The sequence below is a fragment of the Hydra viridissima genome, unplaced genomic scaffold (genome assembly GCF_058129835.1).
Source record: "Hydra viridissima isolate aposymbiotic clone 2 unplaced genomic scaffold, HvirCarnegie_v1 scaffold_16, whole genome shotgun sequence".
NCBI lineage: Eukaryota > Metazoa > Cnidaria > Hydrozoa > Anthoathecata > Hydridae > Hydra > Hydra viridissima.
Genome location: NW_028324315.1, coordinates 3,705,306 through 3,723,604, shown reverse-complemented (window position 1 = coordinate 3,723,604; position 18,299 = coordinate 3,705,306). Strand labels below are relative to the sequence as shown.

Here is an 18,299-nt window from a genome sequence, read left to right as displayed (position 1 = left end):
AATGAAAATATCTGTTGCAATCGTTATATTTTATGGAGCAAACATCGCCGAGAACAAATTAGCTGCTAAAATAAAATACTCGAGTTGTTCTAATCCGTCTTAGTCTATGAACAACTGAAAACCTATTTGTTTTTTGTTGTTGTTGTTTTTTTGTTTGACTTGTTTTCTTTCTTCATTTTTTTTTTTTTTTTTCTTTTTTAGAAACGAAAACTATAAGAACTCTATTCCTGCAAAAAAAAAAAAATCAAATTTTAGCAAATTACTATTGGCTCCTAGTATTGTTTGTTTGTCACCATGTTTGTGTGCGTCAAGAATGTATAAATTGCATTGAGAATTGTCAATCAAACCAGAGTCCGATTTTTCTTTTTCATTTCTTCGTTGATGATTATAGAAAGACAAACAGCAGCACATTTCTTCCTTCCAGGCGTTGTATACTTATTTAATTATATTCTTATTGGCGCTTACAAGACAGTTAATGTAGTCTTTTGTGGTAAATTTTAAAACTATTAAGCATTAATTGGATAGTTACGAAATAACGAATGTTGTTAATGCTGGTAAGAAAATACTAATAACAAGGAAGTGGATGCAATGTGCTACCGTTAGTACTAACCATAATTTGATCACAAATGGAAAAGAAAGAAAAGAAAACAAAAAACTGTTTGAATAATTTCTTTTGAATAACGAATGTTTTTCTTTAGGAAGGTTGCAGAAAATAAAAGATTGAGAGAGCTTAACTACTTCTTGATTAGAATATGATCATTTTATGTGCAACTGAGGCAGAACATGGTTTTTACAAATCATTATTCAAATTTAATCATTAGATCTTGCTAAAATTTTTGTTTTTTTGTCATTAAATGCAAAAAATCTAACTTCTGCTTTTTTTTAAAAAAGAATCACACAAAGGCTTTGGCACTAGTATGAAACCGCAAGCTCTAAGATATCTAAAAGCATGCACTATCTTCCGACCATTCGCTGGGCACGGAAAAAACACATACTACATTTTAGTCACTGTGTATTAAGGTATGCATCAAATACTTGCCAATCGTATTTCGTTCATTTCGGGGTTTCGGGAAGGGGAACAATGAAATAAAAAAAAAAAGCCTACGATCGAATGATCGCGTACACTTTTCATCATTTAACTGACAGGTAAACTGAAGGAGTTACTACGCTCCACGAATTTAGTTTAACTTAGTTACTTAGTTACTACGATCTTAGTTTAACAACGGTGTAGTGGTTACGCGCAGTCCTACTAAAGTTTTTGGTGTCGGCCTAGCGTCAAGGAGCCGAAAAGGTGCTTTTGGTTTGTTTCTAATAAAAAAAAAAAAAAAAAAAAAAAAAAAAAATGAAAGAAAAGAGTATCTAAGGCAAAACCAAGACAAGTGAGTTTAGAGGAGTTCCATTTAAGTTTTTATCATTTATCAAGAATGCTTTAAGTAACAAAAAGTACTGCGCTACTTATTTTCAATGTTTTCTACCTTATATTTTAAAACTTGAAGCAGTTTAGCCACTACTGTTTTGTACACTTTACTCTCTCAAGTCTTCAAAAATACTTAAAAGTAGTTCCTGATTTAAAAAAAAAAATAATGCTTAGAAATAAATTTGCATTTTTAGGGGTAGTCACAAGAGACTTTCAGAGTCCGTCTTGAGTTCCTGAAATATCTGTATTAAAATCTGCACTACCACTGCTACTACTGCTACTCACAAGAGCATCCCAGTGAGCGAGGAAAAGTGAGGAGTTCTTCTCGCTCGTATCGGTGAGTGAAACAGAAGAAGCATCTTTCTGAGAATATCTCTTTAGTTTGTTCACAGCTTTATTTCTTTTACAGTTAAACTGACACAAGGCCAACAAATGAATGGTCAATTAGGGATACTTTTCAATGGACAATCTGTACAAGTCCACTTCTTTAAAACAATCCTTTAGTTTGATGAAAGATACGTGACAATTTTTTTTTTTTTAAATGGCATGTTCAATGCACTTTGAATCAAACCTTTTGTTTGGCTTTTTCATAACATGGCTTTTCAATGTTTTACAGAGTTTTTGTTAAAATTAACCCAGCCTCAGGTAGCAAGTCTAAGCATTGAAAATAAAATATCGAAAGTACTGAATTTTGAGTGTACATATGGTTCTGGGGCAAGGTTGGTTAAGGGTTAAGTTAGGTTAGCATCAGACTTGGCTCAATTGTGGCTGTAACTTAATTGTAATTAAATGTATTTTCATGAAGTAATTGTTATTGTATTTTATAAGGTACAGTCACAAGTAATTGTAATGATATGACTTGTAAGTGAATTACAAGTCCAAGTCATTGTAATTCAGTTGCTATTAAAATTTCAAGTAATCCTAATTCAATTACATTTACAATTGAAATTGACCCAAGTCTGCTAGATAGTATTTTTAAATTTGTTCTCCATCAATCCTGAGGTTCTATGATTTAAGCAAATACATTTTTAGGCTTGATTTAGGTTGGGCAGTATGTAAAAAATGTAATATATTAAAAATTTTTAAAAAAAACTTTGCATTGTTCCATTCACCACACTCTGTGAGTTTGTGAAAAATCGAGATAAGATGTGCAAGGCTTTTCATGATTTTCTTCGTTATCTCTGCCATAAATTCATTAGTTGGCCTGACAATCTGCAATTGCTCCATTGCAAAGTTCCCTGCAGTTTTCTGTATGGCTCTGTGGCTATTAGCATGAATAGAAATCAATTTGTTGACATTCCACCTGATTATGATGAAGGCAAGCTATATCTTCCAGTATGGTGCTATCTCTATCAGTCCCATGGTTATCTGTGGTCCAGGACTGAGAGCGCACTGTTTAAATGTCCTAAGGTATTGGCATGACGCATGGATGCATGAATATATGTATGTATGTATGTATGTATGGAAGTTTGTTTGTATGTATGTATGTATGTATGTATGTATGTATGTATGTATGTATGGAAAATTGTATGTAAGTATGTATGCATGTTTGAATGTAAGTATGTATGCGCGTTTGTGTGTATGCATGCATTACTTTTGCTAACATGATGCTGTCAACTGTAATTTAGGGTCATAAGTTTGTCCTTTTCCATTTGTCGTTTGATGTTTTGAGTGTTTTAGGTCACTTTTTTAAATTGTTTTACCTTTTTGTCAGTAAACATTTAAGGAGTTCATTTCTTCCAATAAAATGCTTTGTTTAATTTATATGTAAACTGAAATATTTCAAAAATATTTCTTGCTACTCAGTTTAAAGTCTTAAATTAGTTTACACCGTCCAAATTTTTAAACTTCAACTTTGTTTTTTAGATTTTAGTTTGTGAGAAATTGCTATTTGGGAAAAGTTTGAGGCTAATGACAAACAAATCTTCCTAAGCTCTGCTGTTTTGGTGATGGATTAAAGTACCATCGTTACAACAGATGAAAAGAACATTTAAATACAGAGGTTCTCCAAATGTTTTTTGACAGAAAAAATCTGTCGGGGCGCTAGTATTTTGAGTTGATTTTGGATTGTTCAACTTGGCTTTTGATCGCATTATGCATTTGAATCTGCTGCTGCCCAGTGTTATTTTTAAATCTTGGTTAGTTGGGTTATTTCTGAAAGAAGGTTAAAAAACCCAAATGTTTTAGAATGAAATTGTTGCAGTTTTAGTTTCATACAACGAGCCCATGTTTTCATTGTTCAAACTTACAGTTACCCATCGACTTATTCAAATGCCCACAAGTTTTTTCGTTCAAAGGGAGGGAGCCAGCACACAAATTCGTTGAAAAAGTATCGCTTCTCGGCCTAATGGCTAAGATCAAGTGTAGTATCTGTTCTTATCAGTTTAATATCTGGTACGCCGGCATAGTCCGGCTCATATATTAATCTGATTTTTGGCATTTGGTCAAGGGATCGTAGGTTTACCTCGCCCTGACCGCGGGTTGCCTCGGCGTTGCACTACTGCTGAGTGCGGCCCATTAAAAAGAGAAAAGAAAAAAAAACGGAACGATGCGGTTAGGGTCCAATCAAAAAACCACAATTGCGAAGATTGGGGCACGTCCGAGGCTCCCCACACAACGGGAAAGGCATACTTACCTGACGGGGAAGTAAACCTGATCAACATGGGGCTTCTTCCAGGGTGAGGCTCTTGCATTGCACTTCGCCTGGGCTGACCCCTGCGATTACCGCTAACGTCGGTAACTCGACCGTACAATTTCTGGTAGTGGGGGCCTGCGTTCGCGCTCGCCCCCTTTAAAGATGCAAAAAAAAAAAAACCCTCACTCAGCCCTCTATGAGTTACTGGACGTAAACGAGTATTTGAGAAAAGGTATATTTTATGTGTATTTATATGTTATGTATATATCCTCGAGTGAAGATTTGTCAGTGAGAAGGTAAACAAAGCTTCCTAAAAGTGTAAACACATTTTATTTCGTTCAAAAGTTCTTTGTTGTTGTTGTTGTTTTTTTTTCTTTCTTATAAAATCAATGAAAATCTAGTCGCAAACAGTAAGCGTGATCGAACGGCTGCAACACCAGAAATCATACAATGTGTGGCTGTAATAAAAAACAATAATGGTAACAATTGTTGAAAGAAAAAAAAAATAGTCGCAATAATAAAATTATGATAATAATAGTAAGATTGAAAATAATAACAATCGTAATAATGGTAATAAAAGATGATGATAGCAATAACAGACTAATAATAATACCAACAGCAATGATAATAACGATAATAACAATCGTAATAATCATAAAAAATAAGTAATGGCAATAACAAACTAACAGTAATGATAGTAACAACAATAGTAACAATTTCCATCCATTTTTGTATATTTCATATTGGATTCTGGTATATTTTTTGACTTGTAGTTTATGACTTGAAAACAGCTATTATTGCATGTTTGGATCAGTTACAGCAAGTCTACAAATCAACTTCGCGTAAGTTTCCAATGCCTTAACAATAATCTTTGAACAGGTGTGTAGCTATGAAATTAGCCTTTGGTATTGTTTAGATTGCCGTTTTGGAACGATTGCAACATAGCCTGAATGTTTGGCAACACACCGCTGCTCGCGATTGTAACACCAAACAACAGCTTGTTTAACTTCTTCGTCGTTGCGAACAGCTAGCTGCAAACGACGAGGAATGATCCTGGCTCTCTGGTTATCGCGTGCAGCATTACCAGCTAGCTCTAACATTTTCGGCGGAGAGGTTTTCAAAAACTCCAGCTAAGTAGATGGTGCGCCTAAACCGATGAGATTAGACACGACCAACAGGAAACTGAAGAAAGCCACTCTTAGCCTTAGCTTTTCCACCTTTTCCACGTGCTTACATTTTGTTTTCTACTGAAAACAGACTGACAGACTAGAGATCTCGTGCGGCTTTTTGTTAAACAGAAAAGAGTTTTTTGACCAATAGTGAAAAAGAAATAAACAATGCTCAAATGACGTAATCTTTTAAAAACCAATAGAAGTGCGTAGAACGGAAAAGTTATCAAGTTGGAAACCACAAATCTACTTTAAATTAAATCCAGTTGCAATGCAATGAAAACAAAGAAGAAAAAATTTTCACTGCTAAGCTCGTCGAAATGATCTGACGCACCAAAAGCCGGAGGAAAACAAGCGCCAAAGGTGGCAAAAAAAGGCGAGAAGCGCGCTGGTAAGAAAGGCGGAAAAGTCGCTGGAACTGGTGACAAGAAGCGCAAGAGAAAGAGACGAGAGTCTTATGCCACACAAATTTTAAAAACATTATACGCATTAGAAAATGGGTTCAAATGAAAATATCTGTTGCAATCGTTATATTTTATGGAGCAAACATCGCCGAGAACAAATTAGCTGCTAAAATAAAATACTCGAGTTGTTCTAATCCGTCTTAGTCTATGAACAACTGAAAACCTATTTGTTTTTTGTTGTTGTTGTTTTTTTGTTTGACTTGTTTTCTTTCTTCATTTTTTTTTTTTTTTTTCTTTTTTAGAAACGAAAACTATAAGAACTCTATTCCTGCAAAAAAAAAAAAATCAAATTTTAGCAAATTACTATTGGCTCCTAGTATTGTTTGTTTGTCACCATGTTTGTGTGCGTCAAGAATGTATAAATTGCATTGAGAATTGTCAATCAAACCAGAGTCCGATTTTTCTTTTTCATTTCTTCGTTGATGATTATAGAAAGACAAACAGCAGCACATTTCTTCCTTCCAGGCGTTGTATACTTATTTAATTATATTCTTATTGGCGCTTACAAGACAGTTAATGTAGTCTTTTGTGGTAAATTTTAAAACTATTAAGCATTAATTGGATAGTTACGAAATAACGAATGTTGTTAATGCTGGTAAGAAAATACTAATAACAAGGAAGTGGATGCAATGTGCTACCGTTAGTACTAACCATAATTTGATCACAAATGGAAAAGAAAGAAAAGAAAACAAAAAACTGTTTGAATAATTTCTTTTGAATAACGAATGTTTTTCTTTAGGAAGGTTGCAGAAAATAAAAGATTGAGAGAGCTTAACTACTTCTTGATTAGAATATGATCATTTTATGTGCAACTGAGGCAGAACATGGTTTTTACAAATCATTATTCAAATTTAATCATTAGATCTTGCTAAAATTTTTGTTTTTTTGTCATTAAATGCAAAAAATCTAACTTCTGCTTTTTTTTAAAAAAGAATCACACAAAGGCTTTGGCACTAGTATGAAACCGCAAGCTCTAAGATATCTAAAAGCATGCACTATCTTCCGACCATTCGCTGGGCACGGAAAAAACACATACTACATTTTAGTCACTGTGTATTAAGGTATGCATCAAATACTTGCCAATCGTATTTCGTTCATTTCGGGGTTTCGGGAAGGGGAACAATGAAATAAAAAAAAAAAGCCTACGATCGAATGATCGCGTACACTTTTCATCATTTAACTGACAGGTAAACTGAAGGAGTTACTACGCTCCACGAATTTAGTTTAACTTAGTTACTTAGTTACTACGATCTTAGTTTAACAACGGTGTAGTGGTTACGCGCAGTCCTACTAAAGTTTTTGGTGTCGGCCTAGCGTCAAGGAGCCGAAAAGGTGCTTTTGGTTTGTTTCTAATAAAAAAAAAAAAAAAAAAAAAAAAAAAAATGAAAGAAAAGAGTATCTAAGGCAAAACCAAGACAAGTGAGTTTAGAGGAGTTCCATTTAAGTTTTTATCATTTATCAAGAATGCTTTAAGTAACAAAAAGTACTGCGCTACTTATTTTCAATGTTTTCTACCTTATATTTTAAAACTTGAAGCAGTTTAGCCACTACTGTTTTGTACACTTTACTCTCTCAAGTCTTCAAAAATACTTAAAAGTAGTTCCTGATTTAAAAAAAAAAATAATGCTTAGAAATAAATTTGCATTTTTAGGGGTAGTCACAAGAGACTTTCAGAGTCCGTCTTGAGTTCCTGAAATATCTGTATTAAAATCTGCACTACCACTGCTACTACTGCTACTCACAAGAGCATCCCAGTGAGCGAGGAAAAGTGAGGAGTTCTTCTCGCTCGTATCGGTGAGTGAAACAGAAGAAGCATCTTTCTGAGAATATCTCTTTAGTTTGTTCACAGCTTTATTTCTTTTACAGTTAAACTGACACAAGGCCAACAAATGAATGGTCAATTAGGGATACTTTTCAATGGACAATCTGTACAAGTCCACTTCTTTAAAACAATCCTTTAGTTTGATGAAAGATACGTGACAATTTTTTTTTTTTTAAATGGCATGTTCAATGCACTTTGAATCAAACCTTTTGTTTGGCTTTTTCATAACATGGCTTTTCAATGTTTTACAGAGTTTTTGTTAAAATTAACCCAGCCTCAGGTAGCAAGTCTAAGCATTGAAAATAAAATATCGAAAGTACTGAATTTTGAGTGTACATATGGTTCTGGGGCAAGGTTGGTTAAGGGTTAAGTTAGGTTAGCATCAGACTTGGCTCAATTGTGGCTGTAACTTAATTGTAATTAAATGTATTTTCATGAAGTAATTGTTATTGTATTTTATAAGGTACAGTCACAAGTAATTGTAATGATATGACTTGTAAGTGAATTACAAGTCCAAGTCATTGTAATTCAGTTGCTATTAAAATTTCAAGTAATCCTAATTCAATTACATTTACAATTGAAATTGACCCAAGTCTGCTAGATAGTATTTTTAAATTTGTTCTCCATCAATCCTGAGGTTCTATGATTTAAGCAAATACATTTTTAGGCTTGATTTAGGTTGGGCAGTATGTAAAAAATGTAATATATTAAAAATTTTTAAAAAAAACTTTGCATTGTTCCATTCACCACACTCTGTGAGTTTGTGAAAAATCGAGATAAGATGTGCAAGGCTTTTCATGATTTTCTTCGTTATCTCTGCCATAAATTCATTAGTTGGCCTGACAATCTGCAATTGCTCCATTGCAAAGTTCCCTGCAGTTTTCTGTATGGCTCTGTGGCTATTAGCATGAATAGAAATCAATTTGTTGACATTCCACCTGATTATGATGAAGGCAAGCTATATCTTCCAGTATGGTGCTATCTCTATCAGTCCCATGGTTATCTGTGGTCCAGGACTGAGAGCGCACTGTTTAAATGTCCTAAGGTATTGGCATGACGCATGGATGCATGAATATATGTATGTATGTATGTATGTATGGAAGTTTGTTTGTATGTATGTATGTATGTATGTATGTATGTATGTATGTATGTATGGAAAATTGTATGTAAGTATGTATGCATGTTTGAATGTAAGTATGTATGCGCGTTTGTGTGTATGCATGCATTACTTTTGCTAACATGATGCTGTCAACTGTAATTTAGGGTCATAAGTTTGTCCTTTTCCATTTGTCGTTTGATGTTTTGAGTGTTTTAGGTCACTTTTTTAAATTGTTTTACCTTTTTGTCAGTAAACATTTAAGGAGTTCATTTCTTCCAATAAAATGCTTTGTTTAATTTATATGTAAACTGAAATATTTCAAAAATATTTCTTGCTACTCAGTTTAAAGTCTTAAATTAGTTTACACCGTCCAAATTTTTAAACTTCAACTTTGTTTTTTAGATTTTAGTTTGTGAGAAATTGCTATTTGGGAAAAGTTTGAGGCTAATGACAAACAAATCTTCCTAAGCTCTGCTGTTTTGGTGATGGATTAAAGTACCATCGTTACAACAGATGAAAAGAACATTTAAATACAGAGGTTCTCCAAATGTTTTTTGACAGAAAAAATCTGTCGGGGCGCTAGTATTTTGAGTTGATTTTGGATTGTTCAACTTGGCTTTTGATCGCATTATGCATTTGAATCTGCTGCTGCCCAGTGTTATTTTTAAATCTTGGTTAGTTGGGTTATTTCTGAAAGAAGGTTAAAAAACCCAAATGTTTTAGAATGAAATTGTTGCAGTTTTAGTTTCATACAACGAGCCCATGTTTTCATTGTTCAAACTTACAGTTACCCATCGACTTATTCAAATGCCCACAAGTTTTTTCGTTCAAAGGGAGGGAGCCAGCACACAAATTCGTTGAAAAAGTATCGCTTCTCGGCCTAATGGCTAAGATCAAGTGTAGTATCTGTTCTTATCAGTTTAATATCTGGTACGCCGGCATAGTCCGGCTCATATATTAATCTGATTTTTGGCATTTGGTCAAGGGATCGTAGGTTTACCTCGCCCTGACCGCGGGTTGCCTCGGCGTTGCACTACTGCTGAGTGCGGCCCATTAAAAAGAGAAAAGAAAAAAAAACGGAACGATGCGGTTAGGGTCCAATCAAAAAACCACAATTGCGAAGATTGGGGCACGTCCGAGGCTCCCCACACAACGGGAAAGGCATACTTACCTGACGGGGAAGTAAACCTGATCAACATGGGGCTTCTTCCAGGGTGAGGCTCTTGCATTGCACTTCGCCTGGGCTGACCCCTGCGATTACCGCTAACGTCGGTAACTCGACCGTACAATTTCTGGTAGTGGGGGCCTGCGTTCGCGCTCGCCCCCTTTAAAGATGCAAAAAAAAAAAAACCCTCACTCAGCCCTCTATGAGTTACTGGACGTAAACGAGTATTTGAGAAAAGGTATATTTTATGTGTATTTATATGTTATGTATATATCCTCGAGTGAAGATTTGTCAGTGAGAAGGTAAACAAAGCTTCCTAAAAGTGTAAACACATTTTATTTCGTTCAAAAGTTCTTTGTTGTTGTTGTTGTTTTTTTTTCTTTCTTATAAAATCAATGAAAATCTAGTCGCAAACAGTAAGCGTGATCGAACGGCTGCAACACCAGAAATCATACAATGTGTGGCTGTAATAAAAAACAATAATGGTAACAATTGTTGAAAGAAAAAAAAAATAGTCGCAATAATAAAATTATGATAATAATAGTAAGATTGAAAATAATAACAATCGTAATAATGGTAATAAAAGATGATGATAGCAATAACAGACTAATAATAATACCAACAGCAATGATAATAACGATAATAACAATCGTAATAATCATAAAAAATAAGTAATGGCAATAACAAACTAACAGTAATGATAGTAACAACAATAGTAACAATTTCCATCCATTTTTGTATATTTCATATTGGATTCTGGTATATTTTTTGACTTGTAGTTTATGACTTGAAAACAGCTATTATTGCATGTTTGGATCAGTTACAGCAAGTCTACAAATCAACTTCGCGTAAGTTTCCAATGCCTTAACAATAATCTTTGAACAGGTGTGTAGCTATGAAATTAGCCTTTGGTATTGTTTAGATTGCCGTTTTGGAACGATTGCAACATAGCCTGAATGTTTGGCAACACACCGCTGCTCGCGATTGTAACACCAAACAACAGCTTGTTTAACTTCTTCGTCGTTGCGAACAGCTAGCTGCAAACGACGAGGAATGATCCTGGCTCTCTGGTTATCGCGTGCAGCATTACCAGCTAGCTCTAACATTTTCGGCGGAGAGGTTTTCAAAAACTCCAGCTAAGTAGATGGTGCGCCTAAACCGATGAGATTAGACACGACCAACAGGAAACTGAAGAAAGCCACTCTTAGCCTTAGCTTTTCCACCTTTTCCACGTGCTTACATTTTGTTTTCTACTGAAAACAGACTGACAGACTAGAGATCTCGTGCGGCTTTTTGTTAAACAGAAAAGAGTTTTTTGACCAATAGTGAAAAAGAAATAAACAATGCTCAAATGACGTAATCTTTTAAAAACCAATAGAAGTGCGTAGAACGGAAAAGTTATCAAGTTGGAAACCACAAATCTACTTTAAATTAAATCCAGTTGCAATGCAATGAAAACAAAGAAGAAAAAATTTTCACTGCTAAGCTCGTCGAAATGATCTGACGCACCAAAAGCCGGAGGAAAACAAGCGCCAAAGGTGGCAAAAAAAGGCGAGAAGCGCGCTGGTAAGAAAGGCGGAAAAGTCGCTGGAACTGGTGACAAGAAGCGCAAGAGAAAGAGACGAGAGTCTTATGCCACACAAATTTTAAAAACATTATACGCATTAGAAAATGGGTTCAAATGAAAATATCTGTTGCAATCGTTATATTTTATGGAGCAAACATCGCCGAGAACAAATTAGCTGCTAAAATAAAATACTCGAGTTGTTCTAATCCGTCTTAGTCTATGAACAACTGAAAACCTATTTGTTTTTTGTTGTTGTTGTTTTTTTGTTTGACTTGTTTTCTTTCTTCATTTTTTTTTTTTTTTTCTTTTTTAGAAACGAAAACTATAAGAACTCTATTCCTGCAAAAAAAAAAAATCAAATTTTAGCAAATTACTATTGGCTCCTAGTATTGTTTGTTTGTCACCATGTTTGTGTGCGTCAAGAATGTATAAATTGCATTGAGAATTGTCAATCAAACCAGAGTCCGATTTTTCTTTTTCATTTCTTCGTTGATGATTATAGAAAGACAAACAGCAGCACATTTCTTCCTTCCAGGCGTTGTATACTTATTTAATTATATTCTTATTGGCGCTTACAAGACAGTTAATGTAGTCTTTGTGGTAAATTTTAAAACTATTAAGCATTAATTGGATAGTTACGAAATAACGAATGTTGTTAATGCTGGTAAGAAAATACTAATAACAAGGAAGTGGATGCAATGTGCTACCGTTAGTACTAACCATAATTTGATCACAAATGGAAAAGAAAGAAAAGAAAAACAAAAAACTGTTTGAATAATTTCTTTTGAATAACGAATGTTTTTCTTTAGGAAGGTTGCAGAAAATAAAAGATTGAGAGAGCTTAACTACTTCTTGATTAGAATATGATCATTTTATGTGCAACTGAGGCAGAACATGGTTTTTACAAATCATTATTCAAATTTAATCATTAGATCTTGCTAAAATTTTTGTTTTTTTGTCATTAAATGCAAAAAATCTAACTTCTGCTTTTTTTTTAAAAAAGAATCACACAAAGGCTTTGGCACTAGTATGAAACCGCAAGCTCTAAGATATCTAAAAGCATGCACTATCTTCCGACCATTCGCTGGGCACGGAAAAAACACATACTACATTTTAGTCACTGTGTATTAAGGTATGCATCAAATACTTGCCAATCGTATTTCGTTCATTTCGGGGTTTCGGGAAGGGGAACAATGAAATAAAAAAAAAAGCCTACGATCGAATGATCGCGTACACTTTTCATCATTTAACTGACAGGTAAACTGAAGGAGTTACTACGCTCCACGAATTTAGTTTAACTTAGTTACTTAGTTACTACGATCTTAGTTTAACAACGGTGTAGTGGTTACGCGCAGTCCTACTAAAGTTTTTGGTGTCGGCCTAGCGTCAAGGAGCCGAAAAGGTGCTTTTGGTTTGTTTCTAATAAAAAAAAAAAAAAAAAAAAAAAAAAAAATGAAAGAAAAGAGTATCTAAGGCAAAACCAAGACAAGTGAGTTTAGAGGAGTTCCATTTAAGTTTTTATCATTTATCAAGAATGCTTTAAGTAACAAAAAGTACTGCGCTACTTATTTTCAATGTTTTCTACCTTATATTTTAAAACTTGAAGCAGTTTAGCCACTACTGTTTTGTACACTTTACTCTCTCAAGTCTTCAAAAATACTTAAAAGTAGTTCCTGATTTAAAAAAAAAAATAATGCTTAGAAATAAATTTGCATTTTTAGGGGTAGTCACAAGAGACTTTCAGAGTCCGTCTTGAGTTCCTGAAATATCTGTATTAAAATCTGCACTACCACTGCTACTACTGCTACTCACAAGAGCATCCCAGTGAGCGAGGAAAAGTGAGGAGTTCTTCTCGCTCGTATCGGTGAGTGAAACAGAAGAAGCATCTTTCTGAGAATATCTCTTTAGTTTGTTCACAGCTTTATTTCTTTTACAGTTAAACTGACACAAGGCCAACAAATGAATGGTCAATTAGGGATACTTTTCAATGGACAATCTGTACAAGTCCACTTCTTTAAAACAATCCTTTAGTTTGATGAAAGATACGTGACAATTTTTTTTTTTTAAATGGCATGTTCAATGCACTTTGAATCAAACCTTTTGTTTGGCTTTTTCATAACATGGCTTTTCAATGTTTTACAGAGTTTTTGTTAAAATTAACCCAGCCTCAGGTAGCAAGTCTAAGCATTGAAAATAAAATATCGAAAGTACTGAATTTTGAGTGTACATATGGTTCTGGGGCAAGGTTGGTTAAGGGTTAAGTTAGGTTAGCATCAGACTTGGCTCAATTGTGGCTGTAACTTAATTGTAATTAAATGTATTTTCATGAAGTAATTGTTATTGTATTTTATAAGGTACAGTCACAAGTAATTGTAATGATATGACTTGTAAGTGAATTACAAGTCCAAGTCATTGTAATTCAGTTGCTATTAAAATTTCAAGTAATCCTAATTCAATTACATTTACAATTGAAATTGACCCAAGTCTGCTAGATAGTATTTTTAAATTTGTTCTCCATCAATCCTGAGGTTCTATGATTTAAGCAAATACATTTTTAGGCTTGATTTAGGTTGGGCAGTATGTAAAAAATGTAATATATTAAAAATTTTTAAAAAAAACTTTGCATTGTTCCATTCACCACACTCTGTGAGTTTGTGAAAAATCGAGATAAGATGTGCAAGGCTTTTCATGATTTTCTTCGTTATCTCTGCCATAAATTCATTAGTTGGCCTGACAATCTGCAATTGCTCCATTGCAAAGTTCCCTGCAGTTTTCTGTATGGCTCTGTGGCTATTAGCATGAATAGAAATCAATTTGTTGACATTCCACCTGATTATGATGAAGGCAAGCTATATCTTCCAGTATGGTGCTATCTCTATCAGTCCCATGGTTATCTGTGGTCCAGGACTGAGAGCGCACTGTTTAAATGTCCTAAGGTATTGGCATGACGCATGGATGCATGAATATATGTATGTATGTATGTATGTATGGAAGTTTGTTTGTATGTATGTATGTATGTATGTATGTATGTATGTATGTATGGAAAATTGTATGTAAGTATGTATGCATGTTTGAATGTAAGTATGTATGCGCGTTTGTGTGTATGCATGCATTACTTTTGCTAACATGATGCTGTCAACTGTAATTTAGGGTCATAAGTTTGTCCTTTTCCATTTGTCGTTTGATGTTTTGAGTGTTTTAGGTCACTTTTTTAAATTGTTTTACCTTTTTGTCAGTAAACATTTAAGGAGTTCATTTCTTCCAATAAAATGCTTTGTTTAATTTATATGTAAACTGAAATATTTCAAAAATATTTCTTGCTACTCAGTTTAAAGTCTTAAATTAGTTTACACCGTCCAAATTTTTAAACTTCAACTTTGTTTTTTAGATTTTAGTTTGTGAGAAATTGCTATTTGGGAAAAGTTTGAGGCTAATGACAAACAAATCTTCCTAAGCTCTGCTGTTTTGGTGATGGATTAAAGTACCATCGTTACAACAGATGAAAAGAACATTTAAATACAGAGGTTCTCCAAATGTTTTTTGACAGAAAAAATCTGTCGGGGCGCTAGTATTTTGAGTTGATTTTGGATTGTTCAACTTGGCTTTTGATCGCATTATGCATTTGAATCTGCTGCTGCCCAGTGTTATTTTTAAATCTTGGTTAGTTGGGTTATTTCTGAAAGAAGGTTAAAAAACCCAAATGTTTTAGAATGAAATTGTTGCAGTTTTAGTTTCATACAACGAGCCCATGTTTTCATTGTTCAAACTTACAGTTACCCATCGACTTATTCAAATGCCCACAAGTTTTTTCGTTCAAAGGGAGGGAGCCAGCACACAAATTCGTTGAAAAAGTATCGCTTCTCGGCCTAATGGCTAAGATCAAGTGTAGTATCTGTTCTTATCAGTTTAATATCTGGTACGCCGGCATAGTCCGGCTCATATATTAATCTGATTTTTGGCATTTGGTCAAGGGATCGTAGGTTTACCTCGCCCTGACCGCGGGTTGCCTCGGCGTTGCACTACTGCTGAGTGCGGCCCATTAAAAAGAGAAAAGAAAAAAAAACGGAACGATGCGGTTAGGGTCCAATCAAAAAACCACAATTGCGAAGATTGGGGCACGTCCGAGGCTCCCCACACAACGGGAAAGGCATACTTACCTGACGGGGAAGTAAACCTGATCAACATGGGGCTTCTTCCAGGGTGAGGCTCTTGCATGCACTTCGCCTGGGCTGACCCCTGCGATTACCGCTAACGTCGGTAACTCGACCGTACAATTTCTGGTAGTGGGGGCCTGCGTTCGCGCTCGCCCCCTTTAAAGATGCAAAAAAAAAAAACCCTCACTCAGCCCTCTATGAGTTACTGGACGTAAACGAGTATTTGAGAAAAGGTATATTTTATGTGTATTTATATGTTATGTATATATCCTCGAGTGAAGATTTGTCAGTGAGAAGGTAAACAAAGCTTCCTAAAAGTGTAAACACATTTTATTTCGTTCAAAAGTTCTTTGTTGTTGTTGTTGTTTTTTTTTTCTTTCTTATAAAATCAATGAAAATCTAGTCGCAAACAGTAAGCGTGATCGAACGGCTGCAACACCAGAAATCATACAATGTGTGGCTGTAATAAAAAACAATAATGGTAACAATTGTTGAAAGAAAAAAAAAATAGTCGCAATAATAAATTATGATAATAATAGTAAGATTGAAATAATAACAATCGTAATAATGGTAATAAAAGATGATGATAGCAATAACAGACTAATAATAATACCAACAGCAATGATAATAACGATAATAACAATCGTAATAATCATAAAAAATAAGTAATGGCAATAACAAACTAACAGTAATGATAGTAACAACAATAGTAACAATTTCCATCCATTTTTGTATATTTCATATTGGATTCTGGTATATTTTTGACTTGTAGTTTATGACTTGAAAACAGCTATTATTGCATGTTTGGATCAGTTACAGCAAGTCTACAAATCAACTTCGCGTAAGTTTCCAATGCCTTAACAATAATCTTTGAACAGGTGTGTAGCTATGAAATTAGCCTTTGGTATTGTTTAGATTGCCGTTTTGGAACGATTGCAACATAGCCTGAATGTTTGGCAACACACCGCTGCTCGCGATTGTAACACCAAACAACAGCTTGTTTAACTTCTTCGTCGTTGCGAACAGCTAGCTGCAAACGACGAGGAATGATCCTGGCTCTCTGGTTATCGCGTGCAGCATTACCAGCTAGCTCTAACATTTTCGGCGGAGAGGTTTTCAAAAACTCCAGCTAAGTAGATGGTGCGCCTAAACCGATGAGATTAGACACGACCAACAGGAAACTGAAGAAAGCCACTCTTAGCCTTAGCTTTTCCACCTTTTCCACGTGCTTACATTTTGTTTTCTACTGAAAACAGACTGACAGACTAGAGATCTCGTGCGGCTTTTGTTAAACAGAAAAGAGTTTTTTGACCAATAGTGAAAAAGAAATAAACAATGCTCAAATGACGTAATCTTTTAAAAAACCAATAGAAGTGCGTAGAACGGAAAAGTTATCAAGTTGGAAACCACAAATCTACTTTAAATTAAATCCAGTTGCAATGCAATGAAAACAAAGAAGAAAAAATTTTCACTGCTAAGCTCGTCGAAATGATCTGACGCACCAAAAGCCGGAGGAAAACAAGCGCCAAAGGTGGCAAAAAAGGCGAGAAGCGCGCTGGTAAGAAAGGCGGAAAAGTCGCTGGAACTGGTGACAAGAAGCGCAAGAGAAAGAGACGAGAGTCTTATGCCACACAAATTTTAAAAACATTATACGCATTAGAAAATGGGTTCAAATGAAAATATCTGTTGCAATCGTTATATTTTATGGAGCAAACATCGCCGAGAACAAATTAGCTGCTAAAATAAAATACTCGAGTTGTTCTAATCCGTCTTAGTCTATGAACAACTGAAAACCTATTTGTTTTTTGTTGTTGTTGTTTTTTTGTTTGACTTGTTTTCTTTCTTCATTTTTTTTTTTTTTTTCTTTTTTAGAAACGAAAACTATAAGAACTCTATTCCTGCAAAAAAAAAAAAATCAAATTTTAGCAAATTACTATTGGCTCCTAGTATTGTTTGTTTGTCACCATGTTTGTGTGCGTCAAGAATGTATAAATTGCATTGAGAATTGTCAATCAAACCAGAGTCCGATTTTTCTTTTTCATTTCTTCGTTGATGATTATAGAAAGACAAACAGCAGCACATTTCTTCCTTCCAGGCGTTGTATACTTATTTAATTATATTCTTATTGGCGCTTACAAGACAGTTAATGTAGTCTTTTGTGGTAAATTTTAAAACTATTAAGCATTAATTGGATAGTTACGAAATAACGAATGTTGTTAATGCTGGTAAGAAAATACTAATAACAAGGAAGTGGATGCAATGTGCTACCGTTAGTACTAACCATAATTTGATCACAAATGGAAAAGAAAGAAAAGAAAACAAAAAACTGTTTGAATAATTTCTTTTGAATAACGAATGTTTTTCTTTAGGAAGGTTGCAGAAAATAAAAGATTGAGAGAGCTTAACTACTTCTTGATTAGAATATGATCATTTTATGTGCAACTGAGGCAGAACATGGTTTTTACAAATCATTATTCAAATTTAATCATTAGATCTTGCTAAAATTTTTGTTTTTTTGTCATTAAATGCAAAAATCTAACTTCTGCTTTTTTTTAAAAAAGAATCACACAAAGGCTTTGGCACTAGTATGAAACCGCAAGCTCTAAGATATCTAAAAGCATGCACTATCTTCCGACCATTCGCTGGGCACGGAAAAAACACATACTACATTTTAGTCACTGTGTATTAAGGTATGCATCAAATACTTGCCAATCGTATTTCGTTCATTTCGGGGTTTCGGGAAGGGGAACAATGAAATAAAAAAAAAAGCCTACGATCGAATGATCGCGTACACTTTTCATCATTTA

The 18,299-nt window shown here is 34.4% G+C and overlaps 2 long non-coding RNA genes and 6 other non-coding genes across 8 annotated transcripts; all 8 read left to right on the top strand.

The window, feature by feature from the left end:
- The first annotated feature begins 1,260 nt into the window (after positions 1 to 1,260).
- LOC149877501 (uncharacterized) lies at positions 1,261 to 3,958 on the top strand. Its single transcript, XR_016447930.1, has 3 exons — positions 1,261 to 1,379; positions 1,612 to 1,754; positions 3,284 to 3,958. It is a non-coding gene; the product is annotated as an uncharacterized LOC149877501 (long non-coding RNA).
- On the top strand, positions 3,749 to 3,940 carry LOC149877502 (U2 spliceosomal RNA). The gene has a single exon (XR_016448221.1). It is a non-coding gene; the product is annotated as a U2 spliceosomal RNA (small nuclear RNA).
- An 86-nt stretch (positions 3,959 to 4,044) lies between the features above and the next one.
- On the top strand, positions 4,045 to 4,208 carry LOC149877500 (U1 spliceosomal RNA). Its single transcript, XR_016448287.1, has one exon. It is a non-coding gene; the product is annotated as a U1 spliceosomal RNA (small nuclear RNA).
- A 2,760-nt stretch (positions 4,209 to 6,968) lies between these two features.
- LOC149877497 (uncharacterized) lies at positions 6,969 to 11,796 on the top strand. The gene is made up of 5 exons (XR_016447918.1): positions 6,969 to 7,104; positions 7,337 to 7,479; positions 9,009 to 10,256; positions 10,551 to 10,619; positions 10,694 to 11,796. It is a non-coding gene; the product is annotated as an uncharacterized LOC149877497 (long non-coding RNA).
- LOC149877499 (U2 spliceosomal RNA) lies at positions 9,474 to 9,665 on the top strand. The gene has a single exon (XR_016448220.1). It is a non-coding gene; the product is annotated as a U2 spliceosomal RNA (small nuclear RNA).
- LOC149877498 (U1 spliceosomal RNA) lies at positions 9,770 to 9,933 on the top strand. The gene has a single exon (XR_016448286.1). It is a non-coding gene; the product is annotated as a U1 spliceosomal RNA (small nuclear RNA).
- A 3,395-nt stretch (positions 11,797 to 15,191) lies between the features above and the next one.
- LOC149877496 (U2 spliceosomal RNA) lies at positions 15,192 to 15,383 on the top strand. The gene has a single exon (XR_016448218.1). It is a non-coding gene; the product is annotated as a U2 spliceosomal RNA (small nuclear RNA).
- Positions 15,384 to 15,487: 104 nt separating this feature from the next.
- On the top strand, positions 15,488 to 15,650 carry LOC149877495 (U1 spliceosomal RNA). The gene has a single exon (XR_016448169.1). It is a non-coding gene; the product is annotated as a U1 spliceosomal RNA (small nuclear RNA).
- The last annotated feature ends 2,649 nt before the right edge of the window (positions 15,651 to 18,299 follow it).